General features: G+C 44.4%; 1 pseudogene; it reads left to right on the top strand.

Moving 5' to 3' along the window:
- The first annotated feature begins 1,245 nt into the window (after positions 1-1,245).
- On the top strand, positions 1,246-19,450 carry LOC110740803 (annotated as a pseudogene).
- Positions 19,451-21,398: the final 1,948 nt, after the last annotated feature.

Here is a 21,398-nt window from a genome sequence, read left to right as displayed (position 1 = left end):
ATACAATGTGACGAGAATGGCACTCACCTCTGAGATCTTCCTCCCCAAAAGCCATGATCCCTGTATAATCATGAGAAAAACATCTGACAAATTCCAGTAGGGGGCATCCTGTAATACTCTTACCAGTACTCCTCAAAACTTCAAGGTCATCAAAATCGAGGAAAGTCTGAGAAATTGTAACAGCCAAGAGGAGCCTAGCAGACATGAAAACTAAAGGTAATGTGGTATTCTGGAGGAGGCCCTGGAACAGGAAAATAACATTAGGTAAAAACTAAAGAAATCTGAATAAATTATGGACTTTAGTCAATAGTAATGTATCAACATCACTTCCATGATTGTAACAAATGTTCCATCCTAATGTAGACATTAATAATGGGGAAACTGTGTAGGAGCTGTATGGGAATTATCTGTACTGTATGCTCAATTTTTCTGTAAATCTAAAACTGTCCTATAAAAATAAAGTCTATTTTTAGAAAGTTATTCCTGCAAGCAAAAGAAAGATGTCAGACATATTTTTTCTATACTTGCAAAAGTTAAAGAAAGCATGGACTTTTTCAAAAAAAGATACAAGGGAAAATAACAGATGCATATTTTTAAAAAGAGAAAAAAGTGATGTGGTAGAACTTAACTGAGAAATTGGAAATAACGGGAAAGCCACCATAAAAATGAAAAATTCATTATAGAAACAGCAAGAAGTCAAATACATACTATGAAAACATAGATAGTACATGGAGGCCAGTCTTGAAAAAAATCACCCAAAACAAAATGGAAAAGTGCAAAGGGATAAAAGTGATTGCAGAGACGCTGATGAGAATGGATCAAGGAGATACAACAGATACATGATTGGTGTTTTGAAAAAAGAATATAACAACTAGAATGGGAACGTATTCAAAGATATGGTTGAGTACGCGCACAGTGGCTCACGCCTGTAATCCCAGCTCTTTGGGAGGCCAAAGCAGGCATATCACCTGAAGTCAGGAGTTCAAGATCAGCCTGGCCAACATGGTGAAACCCCATCTCTACTAAAAATACAAAAATTAGCCGGGTATGGTGGTGCACACCTGTAATCCCAGCTACTCCAGAGGCTGAGAGAGGATAGTGGCTTGAACCTGGGAGGTGGAAGTTGCAGTGAGTCAGGATCATGCCACTGCACTCCAGCCTGAGCGACAGAATGAGACTCTGTCCCCGCCACCAAAATATATATATATTTTTTAATATATATATATTTTATATATATTTGTATGTATTTCTATTGTAGTAGGACAAGCCACAGACAAAACTCCTCAGACACTGGATTAAAGAAGGAAGAGCTTTTTAGGTTTTTATTCGGCCGGGAGCATCTTAAGAGCCAAGCTCCCCAAAGACAGAGTTCCTGGCCCTTTTAAGGGCTTACAACTCTAAGGGGTTCCACGTGAAAGGGTCATGATAGATTGAGAGTACGTGTGGTTACAGTGGGGGGTTAATCTTTTAACCTCAGGCCTGGTCATCAGTGGCACTGGCTGGTCTTGCCGCTGACCATTCCTGTTGTTTTTCAACTTTTACTTCCTCCTCTTCAGAGACAGGAGACAGTAAGAGAAATAGCTTCTCTCCCCAGGATATATACTTATAAATATATATGGTTGAAGAAAATTTCTGTCAAATAAATGAACTGAAATATTTAGATAAAAGGGCACTCTTACAGGAAAATAATGACAAAGAACCATGAACACTGAAGCCAATCCTGGAGATCCTAAATAACAAGGATAATGTAAAGAATATGGGACAGTGGTTTCCTTCCCCAAGAGTGTGCAGAGGCTTGGGTACGAGGACCTATTTCTCTTCAGCTCCAGTTCACCCCACGGACCGAGGGCGGGCCTCGCCATCAGGACCCAGTGGTCATGTCCTGATGCGAGCTGCGATGGTCATTGTCCTCCAAAACAGGGATGGAGAAAATACCAGCCCAGGAAGCAGCAGGATCACCAAGGGTCCAATCTCAGTTTTTGGAGACCCAGTTTAAGAGTCTGACTCCAGAGCCTCACTTTGCGCAGGCCACCGACATGGAACAGGGACTCACTAGGGCTTCACCTGTTCCCCAGGTGCCTGCTCTTCCCCATGAGGAAAGCCCGGGAGACCAGGCAGCTGTGCTCCTGACAGTCAGGTACCAGCAGTTTGTGACATTTGAGGATGTGGCTGTGCACCTTACTCAGAGGAATGGGGATACCTGGACCCTGTTCAGAGGGACCCCTACAGAGATGGGAGGTTAGAGATTTATGGGAATGTGGGCCGACAGGGCATACTTCTCCACCTTCCCTCCACCAGATTCATAGTGTGAATTTTTGCCCGGCCCTGAGTCATACCCAGGCAAGTGCTTTCTCTGGAGAAACTTGCAGTCCTTACAGCAAGAATCTGCAAGAGATGGCCCAAGTATTACCTGCTCGTAAACTCCTTTTCCACAATTGTGAGATATTAAACTTGACTGATGCAACAGATGCCCCCTAGGATGCCACCACTATGTAAAATCGCAGCTCCTCGAATTACCTTTGTTAAATTTCTAGTATCAGAGTCCAAGGAAGCCCTCTGCTATGACCAGACGCACTTTGAACCCAGTTTATTCAGAAACCATGGTTGGTGGTCATCTTCTACTTGTGTTCTGAGAAACCACAAAATTCAACTTCAGCTCTTCAGTTATGATCTCGTCATATTGTTTTAGAATGTGAAACATATGCTGTGTGCCCCTCCTTTTATGTAGTGAATACAACCTGCCCCTTATGATGGCTAACTCCCTGTGACCCCTGGGCTTTCCTCACGTGTAACACTCTGGTTTTCTCCTTCCTGAAGTCCCTGTGGCCCTCTTCAGGGTCCTACCCTCCTCCCCTTTATTCTTTGTAGTTCTGTACAGATTGATGCACTTTTATCACCTTTTCTGATGAAATGTTCCTTAGTCTTTCTTTGATGGAGGGGAGAAGGGAGGAAAAGAAGTTAAATGTTATGTTGGGGCATCAAAACAAATGTCTACTTAATAACTTTGTAAACTGTAAAGTGATATATATAATTGTAAAGTACTATTAATTTTACCTAATAATTACAGAGTGTTCAACAGTTAAAGAAAAAAAAAAAAGAACGCTGGCTCACGCCTGTAATCCCAGCACTTTGGGAGACTGAGGCAGGAAAATGGTTTGAGACCAGGAGTTCAAGACCAACCTGAGCAACATAATGAGACACTGTCTCTACAAAAAAAAAAAAAGAAGAAGAATGCCATAGAAAACTAAGCAGAGAGGCCGGGCGCGGTGGCTCACGCCTGTAATCCCAGCACTTTGGGAGGCCGAGGCAGGCGGATCACAAGGTCAGGAGATCGAGACCATCCTGGCTAACACGGTGAAACCCCGTCTCTACTAAAAATACAAAAAATTAGCCGGGCGTGGTGGTGGGCGCCTGTAGTCACAGCTACTTGGGAGGCTGAGGCAGAAGAATGGCGTGAACCCGGGAGGTGGAGCTTGCAGTGAGCCGAGATCACACCACTGCACTCCAACCTGGGTGATAGAGCGAGACTCTGTCTCAGGAAAAAAAAAAAAAGAAGAAAGAAAGAAAAAAGAAAACCGAGTAGAGAAAAACATAACACCTATAAAGTTTTTTTAAATCAGGCCTCAGACTTACTCACAGCAACACTCAGAGCTAAAAGGCCAAGGGGGAATGCTTACAGAGTTCTGAGTAAATGGGAAAAAATACACCCCAGTAATTTTATAAACAGGCAAAGTGTTGCTCATTTAAAAGGTAACAGAAAACATTCACAATGGTGAATAAAACATGGTGATGATAACATGCAGCCATGCAAGAGATGAATCAAATGATATTTAAAAATTGGGTATGAGAAATAAAAAATGGTAAGAAGGGACTAGCAGTGAGCATTGGATCCATTCAGATATGAACCAATGCTAAACAAGCATAAGAATTATTATTATACAACAGAACATAAATATTGCAAATCTTAATAATGTAAAAAATAGTAATATACTGTTTTGAAGGTTTGCGGTCAGGGTAAAGACAGGAGAAAGTTTAAGGGAGCTAATTTCGGCCAGGCATGTTGACTCATGCCTGTAATCCCAGCACTTTGGGAGGTCAAGGTAGGTGGATCACCTGAGCCCAGGAGTTCGAGACCAGCCTGGCCAACATGGAGAAATCCTGTCTCTACTAAAAATACAAAAAATTAGTTGGGCGTGGTGGCAGGCGCCTGTAGTCCCAGCTACTCAGGAGGCTGAGGCAGGAGAATGACTTGAACCAGGGAGGCAGAGGTTGCAGCGAGCTGAGATCATGCCATTGCACTCCAGCCTGGGCGACAGAGCAAGACTCTGTCTCAACAAAAAAAAAGAGAGAGCTAATTTCCTCATCTTCCTCTGGAAATGTTAACTGTTAGTTTGCAAAGTTGGCAAATCAGGAAAAATAAACTATAATGGTTAACTTTATCTGTGAACTTGACTGGGCCATGGGGTGCGCAGTTATTGATTAAACATTATTCTCAGTGGGTCTATGAGATTGTTTCTGGGTGAGATTCACATTTGAATCAGTAGACTGAGTAAAGCAGATTGCCCTCTCCAATGTGGGTGAGGCTCATCCAATCCACCGAAGACACGAATCAAACAAAAGGTTAAATGAAGGAGAATTTACTCTCTGCCTATATTCATGCTGGAACATCGGTATTCTCCTGCCTTTGGAATTGGACTTGAACTAGAACTTACACCATCAGCTTTCCCTGTTCTCTAGTTTTCTGACTGCAAATCTTGGAACTTCTCGGCCCTCATAATTACATGATTGTGTGAACCAATTTCATTTTTTTTCTTTTTTACATTTTTTTAGAGACAGGATCTCACTCTGTTGTCTAAGCTAGAGTGCAATGACTCATCGTAACTTCAAGCTCCTGGACTCAAGTGATTCTGCTGCCGCTCAGCCTCCCAAGTAGCTAGACTACAGGTACGTACCACCAGACCTGGCTAGTTTCTTTTTTTTTTTTTCTTAGAGATAAGTTCTCACTGCCTTGCCCAGGCTGGTCCTACACTCCTGGTCTCAAGCAATCCTCCTGTCTCAGCCTCCCTAAGCACAACCTTCGCCTCCTGGGTTCAAGCAATTCTGGTGCCTCAGCCTCCTGAGTAGCTGCAACTATAGGCGCCCGCCACCACGCCCGACTAACTTTTGTGTTTTTAGTAGAGACAGAGTTTCACCATGCTGGTCAGGCTGGTCTCGAACTCCTGACCTCAGGTGATCCGCCTGCCTCAGCCTCCCAAAGTGCTGGGATTTACAGGCGTGAGCCACCTCGCCCAGACTTTTATTGTTGTTTTAAAGTATACTCCTTTTAGTTATATATTTTTTTAAGTTAACTGTAAAACAGCCTTAGGCAGGTCCTTCAGGAGGTATTTCAGAAGAAGGCATTGTTATCAGGAGATGACAGCTCTATACATGTTATTGCCCCTGAGTGGGATAAGATGTGGTGGTAGAAGACAGTGATATTGATGATCTTGACCCTAGGCTAATGTGTTTGTATCTTAGATTTAAAAAAAAAAAAAAAAAAAAAAAAGCTTAAAAAGAAAAAAATCTAAAAGTTAAAAAAGAATAGGACAAGGATATAAAGAAAGAACATATTTTTGTACAGCTGAACAATGTTTGTGTTTTAAGCTATTATTACAAAAGAGTCAAAAAGTTGAAAAAAATTAGAAGTGCCTAAAATAAAAAAGTTACAGTAGCCTATGTATGCTAATTTATTATTATATAAAGAAAAATACTTTTTATAAGTTTTGTGTAGCCTAAGTGTACAGTGTTTATAAAGTTTACTGTACTATTCAGTTACGTCCTAGGCCTTCACATTCACTTGCCACTTACTGACTCACCCAAAGCAACTTCCACTCCTGCAAGCTCCATTCAGGGTAAGTGTCCTATACAGATGTATCACTTTTTACCATTTTTTAGTATTATTATTTTTTGTAGAGATGGTCTCCTTATGTTGCCCAGGCTGGTCTCAAACTCCTGGCCTCAAGCTGTTCTCCCACCTCGGCCTCCTGAAGGCCTGGGATGACAGGAGTAAGCCACCTCAACCAGCTGTGTTTTATCTTTCATACTGTATTTTTACTGTACCTTTTCTATGTTCAGATACACACATACTTACCATTACAATTGTGTTACAAGTGCCTACAGTATTCAGTACAAAAACATTGCAAATTAAAAATAAAATTATAAGCCCTCCAAATGACTGAAGGGACCATCGCTTGGCCAAGGGGACCCCAAAGTAGCCTGGAAAACTGAGTTATCAGGGCCAGGCACTATGGTTCATGCCTGTAATCCCAGTAGTTTGGGAGGCTGAGGTGGGAGGATCACTTGGGGCCACAAGTTCGAGACCAGCATAGGCAACATAGCAAGACCCAGCATCTACTCCCACAAAAAAACAAAATTTTTAATTAGCCATGCATGGTGGCACACACCTGTAGTCCCAACTACTCAGGAAACTGAAGTCATAGGACCACTTAAGCCTAAGAGTTTGAGGCTGTAGTGAGCTCTGAGCACACCACTGCACTCCAGACTGTGTGACAGAGCCAGACTCTGTCTCAAAAAGAAAAAAGAAAAAAAGAAGAAAGATGAAGAAGGAGAGGGAGGGAGGGAGGAAGGAAAGAAGGAAGGAAGGAAGGAAGGAAGGAAGGAAGGAAGGAAGGAAGGAAGGAAGGAAGGAAGGAAGGAAGGAAGGAAGGAAGGAAGGAAGGATGGATCAGACACATATCAACAAATGACCTGATGCTTCCCTTTCTTCTTTGCCTGATACAAGACCGCTGACCAGAAAGTGGCTCTGGACATTCTATGGAGAATGCACAGTGAGGGTTTTCATGTCCTCTGCTTCATCTTTTGATGTGAGAGGGTTGAAAACTCCACGCTTGGATTATAGTAACCCTGCCATTTTTTTTAACATGGGTCCCATGGAAAAGCATGAAGCTCAATTGCGCATGCACATGTTTCACCTTTTATAACTATTCATCACTCTTCCTATAGCTTATTGAGTACATCTATTTGGCCACCCTACTCAGCATAAATTTCTGTTCCCTTTGTCCGTCCCTCGAGGTGTCTGTTTCTGGATTCTGTTTGGAGGCTATGCTTCCCAGCGTCAGAATGGTCTGCAGTCTGCAGCCCTTTATGAGAGGTAAAGCTCTACTTTTCAGATTTATGAACTCTTCATTTTTCAGTTGACAAAATGCTGTAAATGTTTGTAGCCTAGGTGCAATAGGCTATACTCTTTATATTAGGAGTATAGTAGGCTATGCCATCTAGGTTTGTATAAGAGCACTCTATGATGTTTGCACAATGAATTTCTCCAACAATGCATTTCTGAGAACATATCTCTGTCATTAAATAAGGCATGACTATACATATATATATATATGTATATATGTATGTATGTATCTCATACTGGTTCTGTTTCTCTAAAGAACTCAAGCTAAGAGAGGCTTTTCGTACCAAAAGTGCTTCTGGATTAACAAAATGTTAAGAATGAATTTTCTTTCTTTCTTTCTTCCTTTTTTAAGAGACACAGTCTTGCTCTGTCACCCAAGCTGGAGTGGTGGCGTGATCGTAGTTCACTGCAGGGTCAAACTCCTGGGCTCAAGCTACCCTCCCACCTCAGCCTCCCAAGTAGCTGGGACTACAAATGTGTGCTCTGGCTAATTTTTTATTTTTTGTAGAGACGAGGGTCTCACTATGTCGCCCAGGCTGGTTTCAAACTTCTGGCCTCAAGAGAGCTTCCTTCCTCAGCCTCCCAAAGTGCTGGGGTTACAGACATGAGCCACTGTGCCCATCAGGACAAATTTTCTGGGTGATTCTGAGTTTTCTGGAATTGGATCTCTAATCTGATTAGATTTAAAGATGCTAATAACTCAACTTCCCATGATAAAGAGAACACTGATAATCCATAGGGATAAGCAAAATATCTCTATCAAAGTAACTCCTCATTAACCACTTACAAGAAACAAGGAGCTGAGTGACTGTGCACATGATACTTTCAAACATTTTTAGAAAACTGACAAATATAATGAATGTCCCATGGTGAGCAAGTCTATGCAAACCTACCATCAAAGACCAAGCAGAAAGCTGAGAAGCCAAAAAAAAAAAAGAGAGAGATTGACAAATCCAGTTTCTCAGCGAGAAACATTTAAAAGGGACATCCGAACAAAAGCATAGTCTCAGGTGGCTTCTGTGGATTTCTGTGCCATTGCTTCCAAGCCCCAGGGCTTGTAAACCATAGGGAAGTAATGTGTAGGACAATTGAAGTTCACCCCTCAGGGAAAGGCAAGAATGCTATATGAGTCTGCTTAAGGGCGAGACTTATGGTCAGGGTTGTTTTGATCTGAAAATAGACTTTAGAGTAACAGTATAGATAAAGTAGTCTGGGCAATGTGGCTCATGCCTGTAATCCTAGCACTTTGGGAAGCTGAGGTGGGCAGATCACCCGAGATCAGGAGTTCAAGACCAGCCTGGCCAACATGGTTAAACCCCGTCTCTACTAAAAAAAAAAAAAATAATACAAAAAATTAGCTGGGCATGGTGGTGCATGCCTGCAATCCCAGTTGCTTCAGAGGCTGAGGCAGGAGAATCACTTGATCCTGGAAGGCAGAGGTTGCAGTGAGCCAAGATATGCCACTGCACTCCAGCCTGGGTGACAAAGCGAGACTCCATCAAAAAAAAAAAAAAGGAAAAAAAAGTATAGATAAAATCAAAATCATAGCGGCATTCCTGGAACTGGGGTTAATCAGAAGTCGACGTGGCAGATTAGCATCCATGATGGAGTTACTTTAGCCTCCACAAAGAGGTTAGCTGGTTGCTCCTATTGTCACCAAAGTGGTTAAATGATGAGCTCAGGGAATGGCTGAATTACAAAACAATTTTAAGTCTTATCCTCACAGGGTCTGCTGTTAAAGTGAGGGCATTGATTGGGAAAGAATGGGATTCTGGTCTTTGGAATGGGGACATGTGGGAAGATCCTGATGAAGCTGGGAACATTGAACCCCTACATTCTGGTGGATCTTCTTTGCCAGTGAAAGAGGCCTCCCCATCCCCAGTGGAGGCATCCTACCTGAGGCTCCTCACTCACTCACTTCATAATTAAACAATTCCCCTTCACTGTATCATCATGACTCCCTCACTGCCTCTCCATTTTCCTAAAATGTGTTGAAGTGATTCATCTGCTGGCATCTCTTCTTCCATTCTGTTGGGATGATCAGACCCAACACCAGGTCATAGGGGTGACGAAGTCTAGCGGAGTCAAAGGAATGAGAAAAGACAGTTTGAGAGAGAAAGTGGGTCCAGGGGGCCATCGCTAAGAATGAAGGCCCTGAACTCTGGAAGCCCAGACTATTTATTGGTGATCAAACAAAGAAACAGGTGGTGAGAATGTGGGGGTTGAAAGGAAGTGTTGCATTAAGCATATGATTTACAGCTGTGATGGTTTAGCATCTGCTCTGCTACTTGAGATAGTGGAGAGCAGGTTCTTTTAACTCAAGACACAACCAACCCTGGGAGAGCAAAAAGCAAGGAGCCAGAAAGTCTGGACACATTCCAGAGCCACTAGCCCTGGATTCTATCCAAGCCACAAGGGGTTTTATGCCCTGGGCTTAGATTATGGTGCATCAGGGTAGCCTTCCACCCGTTAGCACAGAGCTTGGTGTTCCAAAGGCCACAAGGGGTTTTAGACCCTGGACCTGGTTTTGACTTGGTTTGAATTGCTTGACAGGACTGGTCTTGGGAACGTGCCTACTCCATTTGAGTGGAAGCATGGACATGTTCCAAGACTCTTTTACATTATGTCAGACATGCAAGCCCTGCCTCGGCTTCTCTCCCAACACTCAGCTTTTCTCCCAACACATTCCCTTTGCCCCAGTAGAGTCATACCTTCCATACCCACACTTTAGTATTTTAGTGGGATCTTTAGCACAAGAGGTAAGTCAATCTGCCATTTTTATTAGAAGCTACCTTCTTTATTTAAAAAATATTTGTATAAGTGGTCTGCTTTAAAGAGTATTTTATGTGGAGCTGGGCACGGTGGCTCATACCTGTAATTCCAGCGCTTTGGGAGGTCAAGGTGGGCAGATCACAAGGTCAGGAGATTGAGACCATCCTGGCTAACACGGTGAAACCCCATCTCTACTAAAAATACAAAAAATTAGCCGGGTGTGGTGGTGGGCACCTGTAGTCCCAGCTACTTGCAAGGCCGAGGTTAAGGGAGGAGACCACCCCCTCGTATTGTCTTATGCCCAATTTCTGCCTCCAAAGAAAGAATAAGTAAAAACTAAAAGGCAGAAATGAAATCCACAGCCAGACAGCCCGGCGCCACACCCTGGGCCTAGTAGTTAAAGAATGACCCCTGACCTGGCCGGGCGCGGTGGCTCAAGCCTGTAATCCCAGCACTTTGGGAGGCCGAGACGGGCGGATCACGAGGTCAAGAGATTGAGACCATCCTGGCGAACACGGTGAAACCCCGTCTCTACTAAAAAAATACAAAAAAACTAGCCGGGGGAGGTAGCGGGCGCCTGTAGTCCCAGCTACACTGGAGGCTGAGGCAGGAGAATGGCGTAAAACCCGGGAGGTGGAGCTTGCAGTGATCTGAGATCCGGCCACTGCACTCCAGCCTGGGCAACAGAGCCAGACTCCATCTCAAAAAAAAAAAAAAAGAATGACCCCTGACCTAATAGCTTATTTGCATAAAAAAGGCACTGTGAAGATCCCTGTCCTGTTCAGTTCCTTTCTAATTACCAGTGTATGCAGCCCCCAGTCACGTACCCGCTGCTTGCTCAATCAATCACAACCCTCTCACGTGGACCCCCTTAGAGTTGTGAGCCCTTATAAGGGACAGGAATTGCTCACTCGGGGAGCTCAGCTCTTGAGACAGGAGTCTTGCTGATGCTGCCCGCCAAATAAACCCCTTCCTTCTTTAACTCGGTGTCTGAGGGGTTTTGTCTGTGGCTCTTCCTGCTACAAGGCAGGAAAATGGCGTGAACCTGGGAGGCAGAGATTGCAGTGAGCTGAGATGGTGCCACTGCACTCCAGCCTGGGCAACAGAGCAAAACTCCGTCTCAAAAAAAAAGAGTATTTTATGTGATTAATTATTCTAATAGTACTCAGTGCTTCTGCCATGAAAAGAAATAAGAGCTGGGCACAGTGGCTCACGCCTGTAATCCCAGCACTTTGGGAGGCTAAGGCAGGTGGATCACCTTATATCAGGAGTTTGAGACCAGCCTGGCCAACATGGTGAAACCCTGTCTCTATTAAAAATACAAAATTTTGCTGGGTGTGGTGGCGGGCGCCTGTAATCACAGCTACTCGGGAGGCTGAGACAGGAGAATCACTTGAATCTGGGAGGCAGAGATTGCAGTGAGCCGAGATTGCACCACTGCACTCCAGCCTGGGTGACAGAGTAAGAACTACCATCTCAAAAAAAAGAAAAAGAAAAAGAAAAGAAAAGAAAAAATAATTATCGTAGTAGTTAGCTTTATGTCTTTAAAGAACATGCTAAAGTTTCTGGGTTCTCCAGAGAAACAGAACCAATAAGAGATACTATACAAGGGAACTTCAACAAGTTTGTTTTTTAAAATGGAATTAAAAGATAAAAATAAAAAACATAAACTGTATTTCTCAATATAAGTTTCATGAAGGTCAAGACACTTTTGTAAGTAATTATACCAGCCATTTAGTTCATTTCTAAAGTACAAAGCGTCCTGGAAATCTAACCATGTCAATGCAGTCTTTTTTACATTATTAACTGAAGAAAAATAGGTGCCCATTACAGATGTTTTAAGATTAGGAAGCAAAAAGCAGTCAGAAGCAGTCAAATCAGGACTGTAAGGTGGATGCCTAAGGACTCTCAACAAAACTCTCCCAAAACTGCCCTTGATTGATGGGAAGAAGGAGCAGGAGCATTGTGGTGGAGAAAGACTCCCTGGTGAAGCTTTCCCAGGCATTTTTCTGCTAAAGTTTTGGCTAATCTTCTCAAAACACTCTCATAAGCAGATGTTATCATACTTTCACCCTCCAGAAGGTCAACAAGCAGAATGCCTTAAGCATCCCAAAAACTGTTGCCATGACCTTTGCTCTTAACTAGTTCACTTTTGCATTGACTGAACTACTTCCACTACTTGGTAGACATTGCTCTTTTTTTTTTTTTTTTTTTTTTTTTTTGAATTAGGTATTAAAAGTAAAGACATTGCTTTCATTGTGCTTTGTCTTCAGAACTTTACTGGTAAAGCCATGTTTCATCTCTTGTTGCAATTCTTCAAAGAAATGCTTCAGGATATTGATTGCCCTGGTTTAAAATTTCCATTGACAGTTCTGCTGTTGTCTGCAGCTGATCTGGGTGCAACAATTTGGCACCCATTGAGTGGAAAGTTTGCTCACCTTCCATTTGTCAGTCAGAATTGTGAAAGCTGAATCAATTGAGATGTCTGTGGTATTGGCTATTGTGCATATTGGTTCTCTTCAATTAGGGCATGAACAAGATGAATTTTGTCCTCAAAAATTGATGTGGATGGTTTGCTGCCAGAGGCTTCATCTTCCACATCATCTTGTCCCATCTTAAAATGAGTTTTCCATTTGCAAACTTCTGATTTCTTTGGGGTATTGCTCCCATAAACTTTTTATAAAGCATCAGTGATTTCACCATTCTTCTACCCAAGCTTCACCATGAATTTGATGTTTGTTTTTTCTTCACTTTTAGCAGAATTCATGTTGCTCTGAAAGAGACTCTTATTTTTTGTCTTTCTTTTTTCTTTTTTTTAATTTAAAGCAGCTTTATTTGTAACTGCCACAGATTGGAAGCAACCAAAATGCCCTTCAGTAGGTGAGTGGATAACCATAGTCTATCCACACAGTCCATCCACTCAGCACTAAACAGAAATGCGCTGTCATGCTATGAAAAGACATGAGAAAGTAACAACATGCTGCTAAGTGAAAGAAGCCAGCTGAAAAGGCTGTATACTGTAGGGTTCCCACTGCACCACATTCTGGAACAGGCAGCACCAAGGAGATGGGAAAAGAATCAGTGGTGATTAGAAGGAAGGGATGAATGAATGGAGCACAGGGCCCTCTTGGGGCAGTGAAACTGCTGTGTGTGATGCTATAACAGTGGATGCACAGCAGATATTCATTTATCAAAACCTGCAGGAGGGCGCGGTGACTCACGCCTGTAATCGCAGCATTTTGGGAGGCCAAGGTGTGCAGATCACCTGAGGTCAGGAGTTCAAGACCAGCCTGGCCAATATGGCAAAACCCTGTATCTACTAAAAATAGAAAAATTAGCCAGGTGTGGTGGCAGGCACCTTCAATCCCAGCTACTCTGGAGGCTGAGGCGGGAGAATCGCTTGAACCCGGGAGGCAGAGGTTGCAGTGAGCCGAGATTGCACCACTGCACTCCAGCCTGGGTGACAGAGTGAGACCCCACCTCAAAAAATTAAAAAAAAAAAAAAAAAACCCACAGAGCGTGCCACACCAAGAGGGACCCCCATGTAAACTGCGGACTTTGGGTGATCATGATGTGGCCATGTAGGGTCATTATTATAACAAATGCACTACTTGGGGTGAAGGGTGTTAATAATGGGGGAGGCTGTGCATGTGTATTGTGGGGTGTCGGGGGTGTGTGGGAACTCTATCATCTGCTCAATTTTGCTATGAACCTAATACTGCTCTAAAAAATAAAGTCTATTAAAAAAAAAAAACAGGCTAGGTATGGTGGCACACACCTGTATTCTCAGCTGCTTGGGAGGCTGAGGTGGGAGGATTGCCTGAGGCCAGGAGTTTGAGACCAGCCTGGGCAACATAGTGAGACCTCCATCTCTGCAAAAAACTTTAAAAATTAGCCGAGCATGGTGCCACACATCTGTACTCCCAGCTACTCAGGAGGCTGAGGAGTGAGGATCGCTTGAGCCTGGGAGTTTGAGGCTACAGTGAGCTACGATCATAAGAAAATGTAGAAGAAGGCCAGGCATAGTGGCTCATGCCTGTAATCCCAGCACTTTGGGAGGGCGAGGTGGGCAGATCACCCGAGGTTGGGAGTTTGAGACTAGCCTGACCAACATGGAGAAACCCTGTCTCTACTAAAAAACACAAAATTAGCCAGGTGTGGTGGCACACATCTGTAATCCCAGTTACTCGGGAGGCTGAGGCAGGAGAATTGCTTGAACCCAGGAGGGAGAGGTTGCAGGGAGCTGAGGTCGTGCCATTGCACTCCAGCCTGGGCAACAAGAGCGAAACTCCATCTAAACAAAAAAAAAAAAAAAAAAGAAAGAAAGAAAGAAAGAAAAGAGAGAAAAGAAAGAAGGAAGGAAGAAAAAGAAAGAAAAGAGAGAAGAGAAGAAAGGGAGGGAGGGAGGAAGAAAAGAAAAGAACAGAAAAGAAAAGAAAAGAGAAAAGAAAAGGAAAAGGAGAAAATCTTTGGGACTGGGAGTCATTGAGGAATTCTTAACCATGACAACAAAAGCAGATCCTTAAAAAGAAAAAAAATTGACAAATCAGACTTCACCAAAATTAAAAAGAAAAAAACCTTTTCTCTGCAAAACACTCCTTAAGAGGATGTAAAAGATAAGCTATGGACTGGGACAAAATATTTACAAACCACACACATGCAAAAGCCGTACATCTAAAACATGTAACGACAAGGCGCAGCTGGGAGCAAGACTGAGAGGATGAGCAGTGGCAGACTTGCCGGCTGCAGCAGTGCTCCATGAGTGAGTGGCCGCTGCATGCCTCCCCGCACGTCCAAGGCAGCTCTCGTGGCCTCCAGCTGACAGTGCCACCCGGAGTCAACCTGAGGCCAGAAGGCTCGGCCTTATGCTGGAGACCCATCCTGGGCACCTCCCGTGTTCCTTGTGGGAACATCTGCTTCTGCAGAAGGCGGAAAAGGTTGAGGTTGGAAGCTGTGCGGATGGAATTTGGAAAGAAGGAACGGTGAGAGTGCAGGGAAGGGAGGCAGGGAGCCCCCTGCACGGCAAGGTGGTGGCCAAGCGCTCCAGGGAAGAGGACTTGGGCTCTGCCCAGTCCCAGAGCGTCAGATGGTGACACTCTATCTCACTGATGCTAAGGCGCACTCTCTCATCTTATCATTTCTAATGTCAGGGTGTGCCTTATAATCAACAGGCCACAAAGGTCATAAGCCACACTCACAAGAACCAGGAAGTTAATTGTAAAATATTCCTTGTCCTTGATCATTGTGGCACAGAGGATCAGACTCACCCTGCAAACACAATCACTAGGGAAGGTGCATCTCCAAGGGGAACGCCAGCCTTTCCCACCACCCCCCACTCAGAGGAAGCCCAAATGCAAACAGACCCAGGTCAACTGGGCCCCTCTCCAGCTCCTGACCAGCAGCTCTGGATCCCTGGGTGGGGTGCAGCTGCCCTTCCCCACCGCCACTCAGAATAACCAAGAAAGCCTGCCCACCTGCCTGAACGTGGCAGGGGAAGGACAGTTCCCTCTGTGTAAGACACGCTGCTGCATCGCAGAAGCCTCCGCAGAGTGCTGGGCTGCAGAGCACAGTGCACAACTAGGGCACCTCCCTCCCTCCCCTGCGCGCGCGCGCACACACACACACACACACACACACACACACACACACACGGCGCACACGGCCACAAAGGCACAGCCCCAGGCCAGGAGCACACAACTGCCCTCAAATGCCCTCACCAGCCTCAAAGGGGAGGCCACGTCCACGTGACTTCAAACATCAATACTAGACTAGGATGCAACCAGGAAGCTGAGTCAGGGCCACACACCTCCTACACCCCCATCTGTGTCCTCCCCCAACCCCTCCAAAGGAGTCTGCACAGGGGCTGGCCGGGACCCTTGGGTAGACAGCTGCAACCTCTGCAGGGCATTTACACCATGAGCTACGAGTACTTATTGGGGTTCAGCTGGAAGGTGGCTCCCTCTGACCATCTCCCCAGGACACACACGAGCTTTCTGCCATTCTCTCTGACGGGGTTGGCCTGCTTGGCACGGGAAGTCTCCACAGATAAGGCTGTCTGCAATGACCTGATAGCTCAGTGGCTTAGAGGAAGCTATCCTCCAGCACTCCCCAGCCACAGAGCAAGGGGCTCTTTTCAAACTGATTTCTTACCCTTCTTAGTGTCTCAAACTAGATCCTGTCCAGACGTGTTATAATAAAGTTAGTAAGAATTTATTTTGGGGCTAAAATTTTTTTAATCCATGCATAGTTTTTTTCATAATATGCATTTTTTCATAAACTTTTTAAGACCCTCTTGTATATACTGGACTGTAGCCTGAGTCTGAAAGCCTTAGAACCAGGAGATCCAATGGTGTAAGTTTTATTCTGATTCTGAATCCAAAACCAGAAGAATGACGTGTTAGCTCAAAGACAGAGTGTAAATTTCCATTTACTTGGCCTTTTACTCTAGTCAGCCCTTCATAGGATTGGATGAGCCCCACTCACCCTAGGGAGGACAATCTGCATTACTTAGTTTACCAATTCAAAGGCTAATCTCATCCAGAAACACCTTCACAGGTATATCCAGAATAATATTTAACCAAATATTTTGGCATTCCATGGCCCAGTCAAGCTGGCACATAAAATTAATTGTCACAAGTCCACCCCTTGTCAACTTGGCACCCACATGTATCTTCTGAAACCATTCTTATTCTCCAAATAAAAACAATGACAAGGTCATAATTCCACCCGACATGATACAATCATTCCACATACAACTGAAAATGCACTACCTCTTCCCCAGAAGAGAAGGCAAAGTCCTTAAATGATGTTTGTTCTTCTCAATATCTCATAATTTAAACACTATGATGTAAAATGTAAAATAGTTAAATACTATGATATAGAGTCAATACATTTTATGTTACAAGACAGGAAATAAGAGAGGAAAGAAAACAAAGATATTTTATACATATTCATTACAAAACAAGGAGAGTATATCTGAGACCAGCCTGGGCAAAATGGTGATACCCCATTTCTATTGATAATAATTAATTTAAAAATAAAAAATAAATTTAAAAAAGGAGAAGTACTTATGATAATTACAGTCTTCATTTCTGTAAGTGATCATGTGATCATAGCTGATATTTATAACTACCTTTTTCCACTACCCATTCTGTATGTCCTTTGCCTTCAGCAAGCACCTCACTCAGCTGGTTGTGGTTCTTTATCTGGTAGAGTGAACCAAACCTTCATTCCTGCAGGGACTGGGCCATTAGTAGTCCTGCGTGGATTGGGCTGTTGTAGTTTTCCATCGACATTAATCACAGGCATGACAATACTAAGAGATGCACTCAGGGGACTCCTGTATTCCAGGCATATTCCTCCTTACCTTCATCGTGAAGTAGCAGTCCAATTTCCCCTTGGTAGACAGGATCAATCACCAACCAGCACAGTAATTCCCTTCTTTGCCTGTTGTTTCAGAGGTATAAGGAGTCTGAAGTGACTGGGTGGCAGTCTTAAGATACAGTTCAATTGAATCATTGCTCTCTCTCGGTAGGAGAATTGTTCCTGTTGGAACTAAGACCAGTAGACCAGCGTAGCATAAGGTTTCAGAAACTGGAAGCAAAAATTTTGCTAGTGGGTCACTAGGGATAATAGTGAGTGGTGCCACTCCCTTTTCTACCCCTTGATTCCCGGACCAGTGAATCTTGGCTATGGGAGAAACAGCACCATATGATGGACGCTGATTCAGAGCACATTTAGACCCCGGAGAACATATTGCTGCAGCTCTGTAATACATTGCCATCTAGCTGGTGCTGTAACTGCATCTTCAAATAATCCTATCATCTTATCACACCCATTGGTTCATGAGACATGGTAAGACCACTGAATTCCATGAGGATGGTCTCACTGCTACACTTGTTTTGCTGAGAAGTGAGTTCCTAAATCAGAAGCAATGCTGAGTGGAATATCGTGACAATGGATAAAGCATTCTATAAGTCCACAAATGGTAATTTTGGCAGAAGCAGTGTGTAAAGATGGAAAATTGTTATCCAGAGTAAATTTCTGTTCCAATGAGAACAAAATACTGCTTCTTCCAAGATGAAAATAGTCTAATGTAATCAATCTGCCATCAGGTAGCTGACTGATCATGCCGGTGAATGACGCCATATCAGGGACTCTGTGTTGGTTTCTGCTGCTGACAGATTGGGCATTCAGCAGTGGCTGTAGCCAGATCAGCCTTGGTGAGTGGAAGTCCATGTTACTAAGCCCATGCATAACGTCCATCCTTGCCACCATGGCCACTTTATTCATGAGCCCACTGGGCAATGGCAGGGGTTCCTAGAGAATGAGGCTAACTGATATCTACAGAATGGGTTAGCCAATCAATTTGTTATTTTAATAAATAACTTCTGAGATCACCCTCTGGTAAGCATTCACATGGGACACAAATATCTTCATTATTTTCCCATTCAAGAGGTCTATCCACATACCTCTTCCCTAAATTTCCTTGTCACCAATTATCCAATCATGTTCCTTCCAAGTCCCTGATCATCCATCCAAACCATTGACCACAGAACATGAATCAGAATATACTTGCACATCTGGCATCTATCTTTTCAAGAAAAGTGAACTGGCTTAAACTGCTTAAACTTCTGCACATTGGGCCACACGTATGGTGCATGCCTGTATTCCCAGCAATTCAGAATGGTGAGGTAGAGGATGACTTAAGCCCAGGAGCTCAAGACCACCCTAGGAACATAGCTGACACTGCCCCTATAAATTTTATAAAAGTAACCAAGGAAGAAAACGGGGGATAAATGAAAATTAACCCAGCTTGCAGCACACTCAGCATTAATCAGTAGGTCAGCCTGCTCCCTGACCTGCTTCTTCACAGTTGTTTGGTGCCTATTGTTCTAAAATCATGTATACCTTAAATTATTCCCCTAAACTATCCTATAGATAACACCTAAACATTATGAAACATTAAGATTTCCCTTTGAGCTGGGTGAGGCGGCTTGTGCCTGTCATCCTAGCACTTTGGGAGGCTGAGGTGGAAGGACTGCTTGAGCCCAGGACCTTGAGACCAGCCTAAGCAATACAATGAGACCTTGTCTCTAAAAAAAAAAAAAAAAAAAAAAAAATTCCCTTTGAGGTAGTCCTTCAGGTCCTGCATTCTGAAGAAACTGCTCAGCTGAGAACCACATGGACACCAGCTGATCTGAAAGATTCCACTGACTAACCTGGTCTGAAGGGCCCCACTAACTCACCTGGTCTGAAGGACCCCACTGACTCAACTGGTCTGAAAAATGCCATTCATTCAGCTGGTCTAAAGGACCCACTGACTCCAGTGGATCTGAAGGACCCCACTGATACCAGCTGATCTGAAAGATCCCGCTGACACCAGCTGATCTGGAGGACCCCATTGACTCAACCAATCTGAAGAACCCCACTGACTTAGCTGATCTGAAGGACCCCATTGACTCAACTGATCTGAAGAACCCCACTGACTTCAGCTGATCTGAAGAACCCCACTGACACCAGCTGATTGGAAAGATACCACTGACTCAGCTAGTCTGAAAGATCCCACTGACTCAGCTGATCTGAAGGACCCCAGTTTATCTGACTCAGCTGGTCTGAAAGACCCAATTGATACCAGCTGATCTGAAGGACCCCACTGACTCAACTGATCTGAAGAACCCCATGATGCCAGCTAATCTGAAGGACCCCACTGACACCAGCTGGTCTAAAGGACCCCATGAGGAGCTGGCCCACCAAAGAATGCAGTTTCCATATCCTGATTATTTTCTCTGTCTTGTGCTGCCCAATCAACAATCCCAATTCTCCAGCCTCTCATCCTCCACAATCCCCTTAAAAACCCCAGCTCAGAACTCCTACGGGAGATGAATTTGAGGATCTTCTCCCAGCTCCACATCTGGTTGCCCATGATAATTACATGTTTTCTCTTCTGCATCCCTGCTGTCTCAGTGTAATTGGTCTATTACTGTGCAGGAGGCAAATGAACCTGTTGGTCATGTAACAAAGTGAAATCCTATCTGTTTTTATTTCTTTTTTAGATTTTGTTAAACCATAGCATTTACTAACAATAATAATAGTGACAATAATAGTGAAAAATCATTGAAATTCCTAAGATAAACTGGTTGCTGCAATAGCTGCTCTGTCGGGTTTAGATGATGTTCCTCCACAGAATCCATGCTTGAATCTGTGGTGTACAGTTTTTAGGTGTTTCATTCAATCAGTCCTGGTGGTATTTTGTCTTTCAGCCTTTGCACTCCAGTTATACTTTCTCTTGCACTTGGCAGGGTAGTCATATTTGTCACAGGTAGACTTCTGAAGGTGATAGGCCTCAGAGCCACAACAGTGGCACAACGTGTGTGTCTTATTGCAATGCTTTCAAAACAATGGCATTCCCTTCATCATCTCACTTCTGCAGACTAGACCAAAGAGACTGGAGACCTTGTCTCTTAAAAAATTTAAAAATATAAGTTATGTCCACTGAGAGTACTTTCCTTCATCACTGTCCTTCAGGGATGTCACAGAAAGGGGTTGTAGAGCTGCAGCACTCTTGGGTGGTGCATACATTCATGCAGAACCAGGCCTAAGTCTTCTCTTCTGTCAACTGATCACAGGCAACTCCCCACTAAGTCACAGGGGCAATCTGGGAGACAAACGTACTGTAGCAGTGATGGTGGCATTGGCCTGTCTGGAGCAGCCACTGTGGTAATGCTAGCTGCAGTGGGAAAGGTGAGTCCAGGGCTGGGCACTCTGTGGAGCCAGTGGGGGCTAGGAACAGGCAGGAGCCCCATCCCCTACTGAGTTGGCAGGGCAGGAGCCCTGGACTCTTGGGTGCAGCTACAGCCACCCAGCCATGGCTCTGGACCAGGGCATCCCTGTGCTCTCAGGGGGCCAGGAGGCCACCCTGCTCCTGCAGGCTCAGAAGTGTCTGCTCTTGCTCTCTGGCCTCTCCCCTCTCCCAGCACACACCCCGATTTTGGAGCAAAGTTGAAGCTGAGCCCAGTGCTGTCACAACCCAGCGGGTGTGCACATGCTCAGGGCACCACCGACATGCCAACCCCCTGCTGCCTCAGTTCTCTCCAGACTTTAGGCACCAGTGAGCACAGGAGGGAGACCAAGGGTGGGGGGCGCCAAGGGAAGCTTGGCACAGGCCTCCAGGCACCCTTTGGTACAAACAGCCTGGGTGCCATGCGTGGCATGTTTATGGTGGCAGGAGGCAGACAGGCTCCTGGGTGAAAAGGGGTGGGTCTCTGTTGAAACCCCACCTTCAGGCCAGGGATGTCCTGAAGCCTAGGGACCAGGCTGCCAGGTCTGGGTGGAGTCCATGGCCTGGAGTGAAAACTTATGGTGCTTTTTCCAGGCCCACCCATAACCACCCATGGACAAATCAGCACATATTTCCTCCCTTCTGAGCCCATAAAAACCCTGGACT

This window comes from Papio anubis, chromosome 9, assembly GCF_008728515.1.
Source record: "Papio anubis isolate 15944 chromosome 9, Panubis1.0, whole genome shotgun sequence".
NCBI classification, from domain to species: Eukaryota; Metazoa; Chordata; class Mammalia; order Primates; family Cercopithecidae; genus Papio; species Papio anubis.
This window is presented reverse-complemented; position numbering and strand designations above follow the sequence as displayed.